This window comes from Colobus angolensis, unplaced genomic scaffold (genome assembly GCF_000951035.1).
Source record: "Colobus angolensis palliatus isolate OR3802 unplaced genomic scaffold, Cang.pa_1.0 Scaffold107, whole genome shotgun sequence".
In the NCBI taxonomy this organism is placed as follows: domain Eukaryota; kingdom Metazoa; phylum Chordata; class Mammalia; order Primates; family Cercopithecidae; genus Colobus; species Colobus angolensis.
The window spans coordinates 2,770,815-2,782,391 of NW_012111697.1; the positions used below are offsets into that span (position 1 = coordinate 2,770,815).

At 45.5% G+C, this 11,577-nt stretch overlaps 1 long non-coding RNA gene across 1 annotated transcript; it reads left to right on the forward strand.

The window, feature by feature from the left end:
- The first annotated feature begins 6,391 nt into the window (after nt 1–6,391).
- On the forward strand, nt 6,392–9,447 carry LOC105515727. Its single transcript, XR_001002378.1, has 2 exons — nt 6,392–7,503; nt 8,733–9,447. It is a non-coding gene; the product is annotated as an uncharacterized LOC105515727 (long non-coding RNA).
- Nucleotides 9,448–11,577: the final 2,130 nt, after the last annotated feature.

Genomic DNA, 11,577 nt, shown 5'->3' on the forward strand with positions numbered 1-11,577 from the left:
ATGACATCAGCATTACCTGGGAATTTGTTACAAATGCAAGTTCTCAGTTCTCACCCACTGAATCAGCTACTCTGGGGGGTGGGACCCAGCCCTCGGCTTAACTTGTCCAGGAAAAGTGGATGCTCCAAAACATTTGAGAGCCAGACTCTTTAAATTCCAGTAAATAAATGAGACAAAGCCACCTGTTTGGTGGGAAGTAACTAAGAATTGCTTACCACTGGGCCTGGAACATACCGATAAGAACATAAGAGCTATTGCTGTCATTATTCATATTCTGTATTATTGGCAACATCATCACGATACACTGCTAGGGGAGGGTCTGAGAAACTTCTTTGCAGACTCTGACATTTGTCAAAACATAAAATACGTTGACTGATTCAACAGGAGCCTCATGAATACTGTTTAAATTTTTACATAATAATACTTTGCACCATTTGGCATATGCGTCTTTTTAAAACCGTATAAGCAGGAGGGTTCCCTAATACACAGGTAGACCTATTGCCCAAGGGATACTTTCTTACACGACCCAAAACTTAGGATCACTGAGACTAACTACCTGCAGCCCTAAGGGAAGAGTGGAGTTGACATGGTTTCTAGTTTGTGATATAAGATGGCATGTGTTCATCTCTAATTTACAGCAACCAGGATCTGATCCCTCTCCTTCTGCTCCTCCAGCCCCCAGGGAAGCCAGAACCAGGCACAAACCAGACAGCCCAGCTTATACCCAGCAACTCAGCGTCACCAGATCTTGTCTCATCAAGACACTTTCAGCCCACCACCCAAACCTGTAGCCCACATGAAGAGGGCAATAATCCTGGACACTGTGAAAAGTGAAAGTATTATGTCCAAAGAGACATCCAGGGAATGGAGCAGAAATGAGAAAACATAATGAAGACATAATTTTGCAATCACTTCTGCCCATATTCCATGGTCTACAACCCACTCAAATAGCTCCACATGTAAGAGAAGCCAGGATGTGGATGTGCTGTCCTCCAGAGAATCCAGAAAGAGATAATGGGACTGATAAGCCCTTGGCCATTTTCTAGCAAAATCCATTAATTTAATCATCAGATTTCCATTCTATTATTTATCCTATACATCCTACACTCACATGCTTCTTAATGTGAGAAGCCAAAATCTCCATCCAGTCTCTGACCTCATCTAAATGTTAAGATCTTAGAGTGATATGTTATGCATCTAGTCCAGATTTTGGGTGGGGACACAGCCAAACTATATCATATCACTGGGCCTGCTGGGAGGTGACTTGATCATGAGGGTAGATTTCTCATGAATGATTTGGTGCCATCCCCTTGGTGCTCTTCTTACGATAATGAGTTTTCTCAAGATCTGACTGTTTAAAAGTGTGTGGCATCTTCCCCTCACTCTCTCTTGCTCCTCCTCTCACCATGTGATACACTGGCTCCCCCTTTGCCTTGCACCGTGATTGGAAACTTCCTGAGGCCTCACCAGAAATTGAGCAGATGCTAGTGCTATGCTTCCTGTACAGCCTGCAGAACTGTGAGCCAATAAACTTCTTTTCTTCGTAAATTATCCAGTCTCAGGTTTTCGTTTACAGCAAAGCAAGAACAATCTAACACATTTACCAATGGATGAACGGATAAAAAAATGTAAATAACAGATTATTCAGCCATAAGAAAGGACTGCAGTACTGATATATGATACAGCATGGAGGAACACTGAAAACATGTTAAGTGAAAAAATCAGCTACAAAAAACACATAGTATATAATTCCGTGTATATGAAGTGTGCAGGATAAGCAACTCTATAGAGGTTGAAGGTAGATAAGTGGTTGCTTAGGGATGGTGGGTAGTAGTGGGACAGCAGAATAATATCTAAGGGATATGGAGTTTCTTTGTGAGGTGATGAAATGTTTTAAAAATAACTGTGGGGGGATGGTTGCACATATATTTAAATATGTTAAAACCGCTGAATTGTATATTTTAAATGTGTGATTTATATGGTAAGTGAATTCTATCTCAAGAAGGCTTTTTAAACAAAACAACACTGCTGTAACTTACACCAAACCAAAGTTTGTGTCAAATCCTGCTATGTAATATTGGTTAAATTTTATAGTCTAAAATCTAAGCTTTATTTATGAGGATACTCACTTCATTGCTGAGGTGTGTCAACAAAACATATTAGTAAATTTATAAGGACAAAATATTAGACCTATTACTGAGAAAATACGAAACTTGGAAACAGGAAAATTTCTTTAAAAAGAATCTTATTTAGAGTCAAGGGAAGTTATGAAACATATAAAGGAAATTAGTAGTTGCTAAATATTGAGTTAATATGTTATACATTCCTTCTCAGTGATTACAGAATACTTATATAAATGGAATTAGATTAAATATATATTTGAAAGGTAAACGTCCAAAGTAGAATAAATTCATCATTTTGTATCCTAAGTAATATAATTTCTTTGTTGCATTTACTTTCAGTGAAATAGGTAAGTGCTCTATTGCTACTACTTTGATTTATTTCAAAACCTCTTTGTACATCTAAATGTAACTTTAATGTAAATTGTTTTTATATAAATTGTGACTCTTAAAATATTTGGACAGACAAGTTGCGTGAGATGGGATTTAGGCAATCATGCAATCCTAACTCATAGTTCACACAGAATTCATATATTTTATTTACACATATTCACTTCACACAAGACTAGAGCTAAATTTAAGTTAATGGGTTTGATTATTATTTTCCCACATTAAATAACAACACGATGTGTATACACCTCAGGGATATTCCCAGAATTTTAAACATGAGCTTGATATTCTTCAGCTCTCGAATCAAACAAAAATGTTCTGGAGTTTTATAACCTAATTAGCAAGGCAGAGGTTGTTTCTATTTCCAACTTTTATATTAGGTTTAGGGAAGTACATATGCAGATTTGTGACATGGGTTGAAAAAATTTAACACCTCTTTCAAAAAAATTTCTCAGTATAGAAAGAATTGAAGGGAGCAGCCTTTACATGATAAAGCACATCTATAAAAGCCTTAAGTTAATCACACACTGAGCACTTTTCCCCCATCAGGAGCTGGAAAAGGTTATCTATTGTCTCCACTTGTATTAAACATTTTACTGGAGATCACAGTAACTGTAAAAGGTAAGAAAAATAAAATCATACAGATTAAAAAGAAAAAAGTCCCTTTATGCACAGAAAACATAATTGTATATGTAGAAAACACTACCCGATATACAAAGAAACTACAAGAGATAAGAAGGGAATTTACTGAGGTGCCATATAAAAAAGCAATTACTGGCCGGGCGCGGTGGCTCAAGCCTGTAATCCCAGCACTTTGGGAGGCCGAGGCGGGCGGATCACAAGGTCAGGAGATCGAGACCACGGTGAAACCCCGTCTCTACTAAAAATACAAAAAATAAGCCGGGCGCGGTGGCGGGCGCCTGTAGTCCCAGCTACTCAGGAGGCTGAGCCAGGAGAATGGCGTGAACCCGGGAGGTGGAGCTTGCAGTGAGCCGAGATCGAGCCACTGCACTCCAGCCTGGGCGACAGAGCAAGACTCCGTCTCAAAAAAAAAAAAAAAAAAAGCAATTACTTTTTCTGTATCCGACTACATACCAATAGATAGATACATAGACATAGATATATATGTGCACGTATATATACACATATATGTGAGTACATGCATATATATATAAATGTCTATCTATATGTACATACACACATATACACAAAATGCATACCATGATAGTGGACCAGAAAAAGTTAAGTCATTCACTTAAGATAACGTTTAAGACAGGTAAATCATCCATTTCGACCAGGACCCTGAAAGTTTTCTATGATATTATTACCAGAGATATCGGTGTCCATGGGGCATAAAGCTTTTAAGCCAGGATAGATCCTGCACCCACCTGATGTCATCTCATGTCCTTGCCCCCAGGAGAAGATGCCACACACAATTGTGTAGGTAGCTGCAAAGCTCAGTTAGAAAAGAAATGCCCAGTTTTGCTGTGCTGACAGTTGTTGGTCTCTGCAAACATAGAAGATAAGAAAGAGAAATAAAAGGCATGCAGGTTGAAACAGAAGTAATCTGTTCAAGCCTGTAATCCCGGGACTTCAAGCCTGTAATCCCAGCACTTTGGGAGGCCAAGATGGGCGGATCACGAGGTCAGGAGATCGAGACCATCCTGGCTAACACGGTGAAACCCCGTCTCTACTAAAAAATAAAAAAACTAGCCGGACGAGGTGGCGGGCGCCTGTAGTCCCAGCTACTCGGGACGCTGAGGCAGGAGAATGGCGAAACCCGGCAGGCGGAGCTTGCAGTGAGCTGAGATCCGGCCACTGCACTCCAGTCCGGGCGACAGAGCGAGACTCCGTCTCAAAAAAAAGAAAGAAGTAAAACTGACTTTATTCATACATGATGCATGGAAAATATATGTAGAAAACCCAAAGGAATCTGCACACACACACACACAAAATCAACCAAAAATAAACAATGAATTTAGCAAGACCTCAATAATATAAGGTGTGTGTGTATATATGTATGTGTGTATACAAGGACTACATATACATATATATTTAATGCATTTTCTGTGTTCTACCAATGAACTATTTGAAAATAACATTTGCAAATCCCATAACATACTTAGGGATAAATTAGCAATAGCCAAGTAAGACCTATACACAGAAAACTACAAAAGAGTAGCTGCAAACTTTCTCTGTAAAGGGCCAGGGAGTAAATAATATAGGCTTTATAGGTCACGTATGATCTCTGTCACATATTCTCTGGAATTTTCTGTTGTTTTTAAAGACCTTTTAAAGACATTAACATCATTCTTAGCTAACTGGCCTTACAGAAACAGGCTGTGAGTGGGGCATGGTGGCTCACACTCTTAATCTCAGCACTTTGGGAGGCCAAGGCGGGCGGATCATTTGAGGTCAGGAGTTCGAGACCAGCCTGACCAACATGGTGAAACCCGTCTCTGCTAAAATACAAAAATTAGCTGGGCGTGGTGGCAGGTGCCTGTAATCTGAGCTACTCAGGAAGCTGAAGCAAGAGAATCGCTTGAACTCGGGGGTGGGTGGAGGTTGCAGTGAGCCAAGATCATGCCACTACACTCCAGCCTGGGTGACAGAGCAAGACTCCCTCTCAAAAATAAAAATGAAAATAAAACAGGCTATGGGCCATATTTGGCCCATGGGCTGAAATTTGCTGACCCTTGGTATAAAACATTGCTGAGAAAAAATGTAAAAGATTGAAATACATGGAAATATATCCCATGAGATGGATTAGAAAAGTTAATATTGGTAAGTTTTCCATTTTGGCCAAACTCTGAAATCTGTTCTGTGGAATTATTATGGGAGATCCTGGTCCCTTGGGGCACAAGGATGTTAAGCCAGGGTGAATCTTGCATCCACCTGATGTGCCATCTTCTATGTTTGCTGAGACAGCTGAGTGGTTGGCTGCTGGGGTCCATTTGAAGAGAAAGGCCCTGTGGCATGTGCTGACAAGTGGAACTCCCTGCCCTACATCTTCTGAGGAAACTGGAACCCAGCCAAAGAAGACCTTCCAGTAGGCAGTGCCTGTGATCACTGTAGGTGTGCATGGGGCTAAGTACCCTACAGGCTATAAAAAATAGTAATGCACAATGCACACATGATAAGGCGGCATCACAGTACAGGTAGTTAAATTCAGGAACTCTGGAATCCAAGAGCCTGGGTCAAATCCTGGCAGGGCCACTACCTCCTGTGTGAGACAAGGAAGGTTCTAAAGTTTTACAAATGCTGTTTTACCAAATTTGCAAAATGAAGAGAACCTGCCTGCCAGGTAGAGCTATTGTGGGAAGCAACATCCAGGAAGGTCTGAGCATCTGGTCCCCAAGTCAGAAACCTTCACAGCCCAGATGGGTATGCCCTAAGTTCATACCCTTCTAGGCGACCACAGAAAAGTGCCGCCTGGCTCCAGGACTCGGAGAGGCGCAAGAGAGCTTCCTGAAGGAGGGGGCATCCTCCCACGCTACCTGTATAGAGAGGAGAGAAGGGAAACTGGGTCCTCTGTGGCGGTGTGGCGGCTGCCTGAAAGGAAGCAGCTGGGGGCGCTTGCTCCCTGCCTGCGCTGGTGTCTTCTCCCCACACTAGCCCAGGCCGGCTGCAGCGGCGGGGCTGCCTGGGCGGAGTCAGGAGACAGCACCGCCCGGCCCCTCCCCAGGCACCTTCCCTGTGAGCCAGCTCCCTACTGTGGGAGGATCTGGGGAGTTCCCGCCTCCAGCTTTGGGCAAGGTCTGCCTCCAGAGTCCCCAGCGGCAAGGGCGGGCGCATCCACGGGCACTGGTTGCCAAATCTCCCGCCCTCAGGCCAGGTGCCGAGCGAGCCTCGGCAGTCCTGAATCCCCACTTAACGGCGGGGAGCCGCTGGGAGCCTAACGCCTGCAACCACTCGGTTGCAGCTCGAGTCCGGCTGGGATCGGACCGTTGGACCTCACCGTTGGCACTTTGTTGTATTTCTTCGCGCCCTGGGCTCGCGCAAGCTTTCTCTGCCAAGCGTTCCAACGGCCGCTCACCGGCATCTGGCTAAAACAGGGTGCGCTTCGCCTCGGAGTTCCCACTCCACTCCAAGGATCCAACAGCGCACAAGCTGCTCTTCACCGGCAACTACCTCTGCAAGCTTCACCCCGGCCCCGCCACGCCCCACAGAGTTCCCTGTCTGGTCTGGATCACCTCGCTCTCCCTGCACCTCTCTCCTTGGCCTAGCTCGACAAGTGCTTCCCGTGATCCTGCACCTCTACCCCTCGGTTTCGTCGCTGCTAAGGGGTTGTGGTGTCTGATCCGTCAGGCTCTGCGCTCCTCATTCGGATCCATCCTCAATGTCCAGGCAGGACTCTTACATGAAGCCGGTGCTGTCTGCTGTTCACTCTAAGATGCTCAGCCACTCAGGACAGTTAACGATCTGTCATCCAGGGCGCAAACCGACTCTCCTCCATTGCTATCTGAGTAGGCAGTCTCCTCTGTGAGGTCGATCCCATCCTTGCTGCCTAGATCCCTGCCCAGGAAGACTGAGATGAGGACCCTAGGAGAGAGCAGCCAGGCATAGTGAAGGTGAAGGATGAGTATAGTGATCCCAGCGCAATCAGAGAAGCTCCCCTACCCCCACCCATCGCAGTGGGAGTGAGTCATCAGATCTGTCCCCAAGACAACGAAGTCCTAACTTCATTCCCGTGCAGTCCCGGGCCATTGAAGGGAAACCTCCTCTCTCCAACCCCCGGAAGACGCCTTAGATGAGAAAGTGAAGAGGTATTGTATGAGCTCATTCATCAAAGGCCATGCCAACACCAGCTCAGGCAGTGCTGCTAGGGGATTCCTACCTCTCTGGAGGTCCAGTTCTCTCTGAAGACAGAGAAGATGAAGGGAAGAAGGGTTTCAAACAGGAACTCTCAACCCACGTCTGCCAGTTGTAGACTGTAAACAAAGTTCCAACTCGCCTGCTGCTCCCACTGCCGCTGCTATTTTTTGAGGTCAAGGTGAGCTGCCCAACCTCTCCTAAGCTTTTTTGTATAGTCATTGGAGAAGATGTAGGCTTGAATAAGAAAGCACCAGTCTAACCACATGTTCTTAGAAGAGAAAGTCAAGGCCCCTTCAGATAGCAGTGTAGTGCCCCTCAGCCTGCCCCTTCCTTCTTCCTGCTTGTTGCAGGGACAGCAGGTACCCCACCCTTGGCCATTTTCACCTTGTAGTTTGCTGATACTATCATGTTATCAGCCACTGACTTGGCTGTCCTGTCTTCCAGTCCCCCAGTCCCTTCTGCCCCTGTACTAGTCCTCACCCCATATACAGATCATTAACTCTCCTTTTTTTTTTTTCTTTCTGTTCTTGTTTCTCCCCTTAGGTTCAATATCATTTTGGGAGTTCCCCTTTATGGGAATAAAAGCCATTTCCATTTCTATCCCTCATCTGCAGATTTTTTTTTTTTGGAGGGGGGGCACTATTTATTCATCCCAGGCTGGAATGTAGTGGTTCAATCATGGCTCACTGCAGCCTCAAACTCCTAGGCTCACGCCATCCTCCCACCTCAGCCGCCAGAGCAGCTAGGACTACAGGCATTATTTTTTTGTAGAGATGGAGTCTCGCTATGTTGCCCAGGCTGGTCTGGAACTCCTGCTTTCGAGTGATCCTTGTGCATCAGCCTCTCAAAGTGCTAGGATTACAGATGTGAGCCACCATACCCAGCCCAGACCACTACTTTTTTTTTTTTTTGAGACGGAGTCTCACACTGTCACCAGGCTGGAGTGCAATGGTGCGATCTTGGCTCACTGCAACCTCCACCTCCCAGGTTCAGGTGATTCTCCTGCCTCAGCCTCCAGAGTAGCTGGGACTGCAGGCGTGTGCCATCACGCCCAGCTAATTTTTGTATTTTTAGTAGGCAGTCTCCTCTGTGAGGTCAGTCCCATCCTTACCGCCTAGATCCCTGCCCAGGAAGACATCACCATGTTGGCCAGGATGGTCTCTATTTCCTGACCTCATGATCTGCCTGCCTAGGCCTCCCAAAGTGCTGAGATTACAAGTGTGAGCCACCACGCCTAGCCTAGATCTCTACTTTTGACCTCACCACATCTCCTAACGCCTTGCCCTTTGCTTCAAGTCTACCTTCTGCAGAACTGAGTCATCTATCAGTCTAGTCATCTAATCAGAATCTATCTAGTCATCTAATCAGAATTAATTCATTGTGGATTTTTCTCCCTTTTTCTTACAGATTCTTCTACCTGTATGCCCATCTTCACAGACCAGCCCATCACTGGTGCCTCAAGCATTTTCACTATTACAGCCAGTAATCTGCAGACATAACCTCAAGCCTACTTTGTACTTTGGTATAAACTACATGGATACCAATCCCTTTTCACAGGTTTCCATCTCCTGGTCTCCCCTAGGATCCAGGATGAGTATTCTCCCATTTGACCAGTTCCATCCCAGTATGGAGCAGATATCCCTTGTAAGGAATGCAGTCTCCACCCGCCCACCTGTTTTTATGGTCAACAGCCCTACCTGAATTTCCAACATTGCCTTTTGACCCAGGAAACACCTGTCAGTTGAAATCTAGGGTTCCTGACAGGCCTCAACAGGAAACAACTCTCTTCAATGCCCTATCTTTTCTGGCCCTCCTACCACTGCTTCTGCAGTCACTTCCACTATAGTAAGCAGACCCTCTTCAGACTGCCTTTGACTCTGATGAAATCAACATGGATACCATGCCCATTTCCCCATCTGTTATCTTCCTGTCTCTCCCTGCAACATTAACAGCTGTTTTCCTTTGAAGAACCTGGCAGCCCCCCAAAACCCTTCAAACTTAACCAATGACAGCACCACTGTGTCAGCTTTTGGGAATTTGACTCCCCCATGTCCACCTTTGGCATCTGCTATGGTTTGAATGTGTCAACCAAATTTCATGTATTAAAAACTCAATCCCCAAATTCCTATGTCAATATGTTTGAAGGTGGGGGCCTTTGGGAGGTAATAAGGATTCGATAAAGTCATCAGGGTGGACCCCTATGATGGGACTGGTAAGAGGAAGAGACACCTGAGCTGACAGGATCTTGCTCTTGCCATGTGATGTGCTCCACCATGTAATGACGCAGCAAGAAGGCCCTCACCAGATGCCGGCACTGTGCTCTTGAATTGCTATCAGAGGGGACAGTGCCATACCTCTGGTTGGAGACAGATGACTTCTGTACAAAGCTTATGACCTCAGTCAGAGTGCCTGGGGTTCAGGTGGGTGTAGCACGTCTGTTGCAGGTGCAAATGTGTGTTTAAAAGTCCCCATATTCCTGTCTCCCAATCAGAGTAGTAAGGGCTCACCTGGACAAAGCACAGAGCTATAAGGGGTGGAGACTACACCATACCTGTGCGTGTCTATATGTCTCTTTCTTTTTTTTTTTTTTTTTTTTTTTTTTTTTATGAGACGGAGTCTCGCTCTGTCACCCAGGCTGGAGTGCAGTGGCCGGATCTCAGCTCACTGCAACCTCCGCCTCCCGGGTTTACGCCATTCTCCTGCCTCAGCCTCCCAAGTAGCTGGGACTACAGGCACCCGTCACCACGCCCGGCTAGTTTTTTGTAGTTTTTAGTAGAGACGGGGTTTCACCGTGTTAGCCAGGATGGTCTCGATCTCCTGACCTCATGATCCGCCTGTCTCGGCCTCCCAAAGTGCTGGGATTACAGGCTTGAGCCACCGCGCCCGGCTTATATGTCTCTTTCTACAATGACTCAGATATTCCTGACCAGACCATATTTGTTGTAATCAGAGGGTATAACAGCATATAATTTTAGGGAGCCACTCCTATTCTTGCCTTCAGCCAGAACACCCAGAGTCCATCCATTCAGAGTAGCACTTTTGACTTTTTTTTTTTTTTTTGAGATGGAGTCTTGCTCTGTTTTCCTGGCTGGAGTGCAGTGGCATGATCTCGGCTCATTGTAACCTCCACCTCCCAGGTTCAAGCAATTCTCCCTGCCTCAGCTTCCGAGTAGCTGGTATTACAGGTGCCCACCAACACACCTGGCTAATTTTTGTATTTTTAGTACAAACAGTGTTTCAGAATGTTGGCTAGGCTGCTCTTGAACTCCTGACCTTGGGTGATCTGCCCACCTCAGCCTCCCAAAGTGCTGGGATTACAGATGTGAGCCACTGTGCTCAGCCCCTTTTCAGAATCATTGAGAAAATTCTTGTGCTTGGAAGCATTTGTGTTCCTAGCTTTGGTCAGAGCAACTTCCTTTCTGGTGTGGACATGGCAAGCAACAGTCTTGCTTTTGGGGCACTTTTTTGCATGCTCAGGGCTCACTGGAGACAGAGATTTGGGGTGGCCAATTGATTTATTTTATTTGGTGAAAGAATGAGGATCTCACCAACTAAGGAGCAAAAGCTTCCTCTAGAAGCAGAGAGAGGCCACTATCAGCCATGAATAGACCTTACACTTTAGGACGGAGGCTCAGTCCCACCTAGAGATGTCAAACAAACCAAACCTGCTCTCTGCCTGCTAAAGCAAGGTGGAAGCCCACACATTGTGAGGCAGATGAGACCAGTCAGAATTCAACACACTGGTATCAAGCAGTTCCACTGTGGGGAGTAAAGAAAACTAGTTAGGTATCATTAACCATGCATCCCTGGCTTTGACTGTCAGCCTGCCAGACCTAACCCCTGGCCCAATTTTCCTGTCTTGAAACTAGAAGGAAAGAAAAAAAGAAACTAGAAGGATGCTCCATGCTACCTACAGCTGTCTCATTTCCCATCACCCATTTGCCTTGGTGGGCCCTCACCTTTCTTTCCTAGATTATATATAAGATGGGATGACTTGTCCTTTCCTCCTCCCTCTGTGCTTCTCCCCCCACCATCTGACCTTAATGTAGGCCAGATATTCTGGACATGTGTTAGATGACACTTGACAATTTTATCGTTTCAAAATTCTTAACTGGCCGGGGGGTGGTGGCTCAAACCTGTAATCCCAACACTTTCGGAGGCCAAGGTGGGTGGATCACCTGAGATCAGGAGTTCCAAGCAGCCCGGCCAACATGGTAAAACTCCATCTCTACTAAAAATACAAAAATTAGCC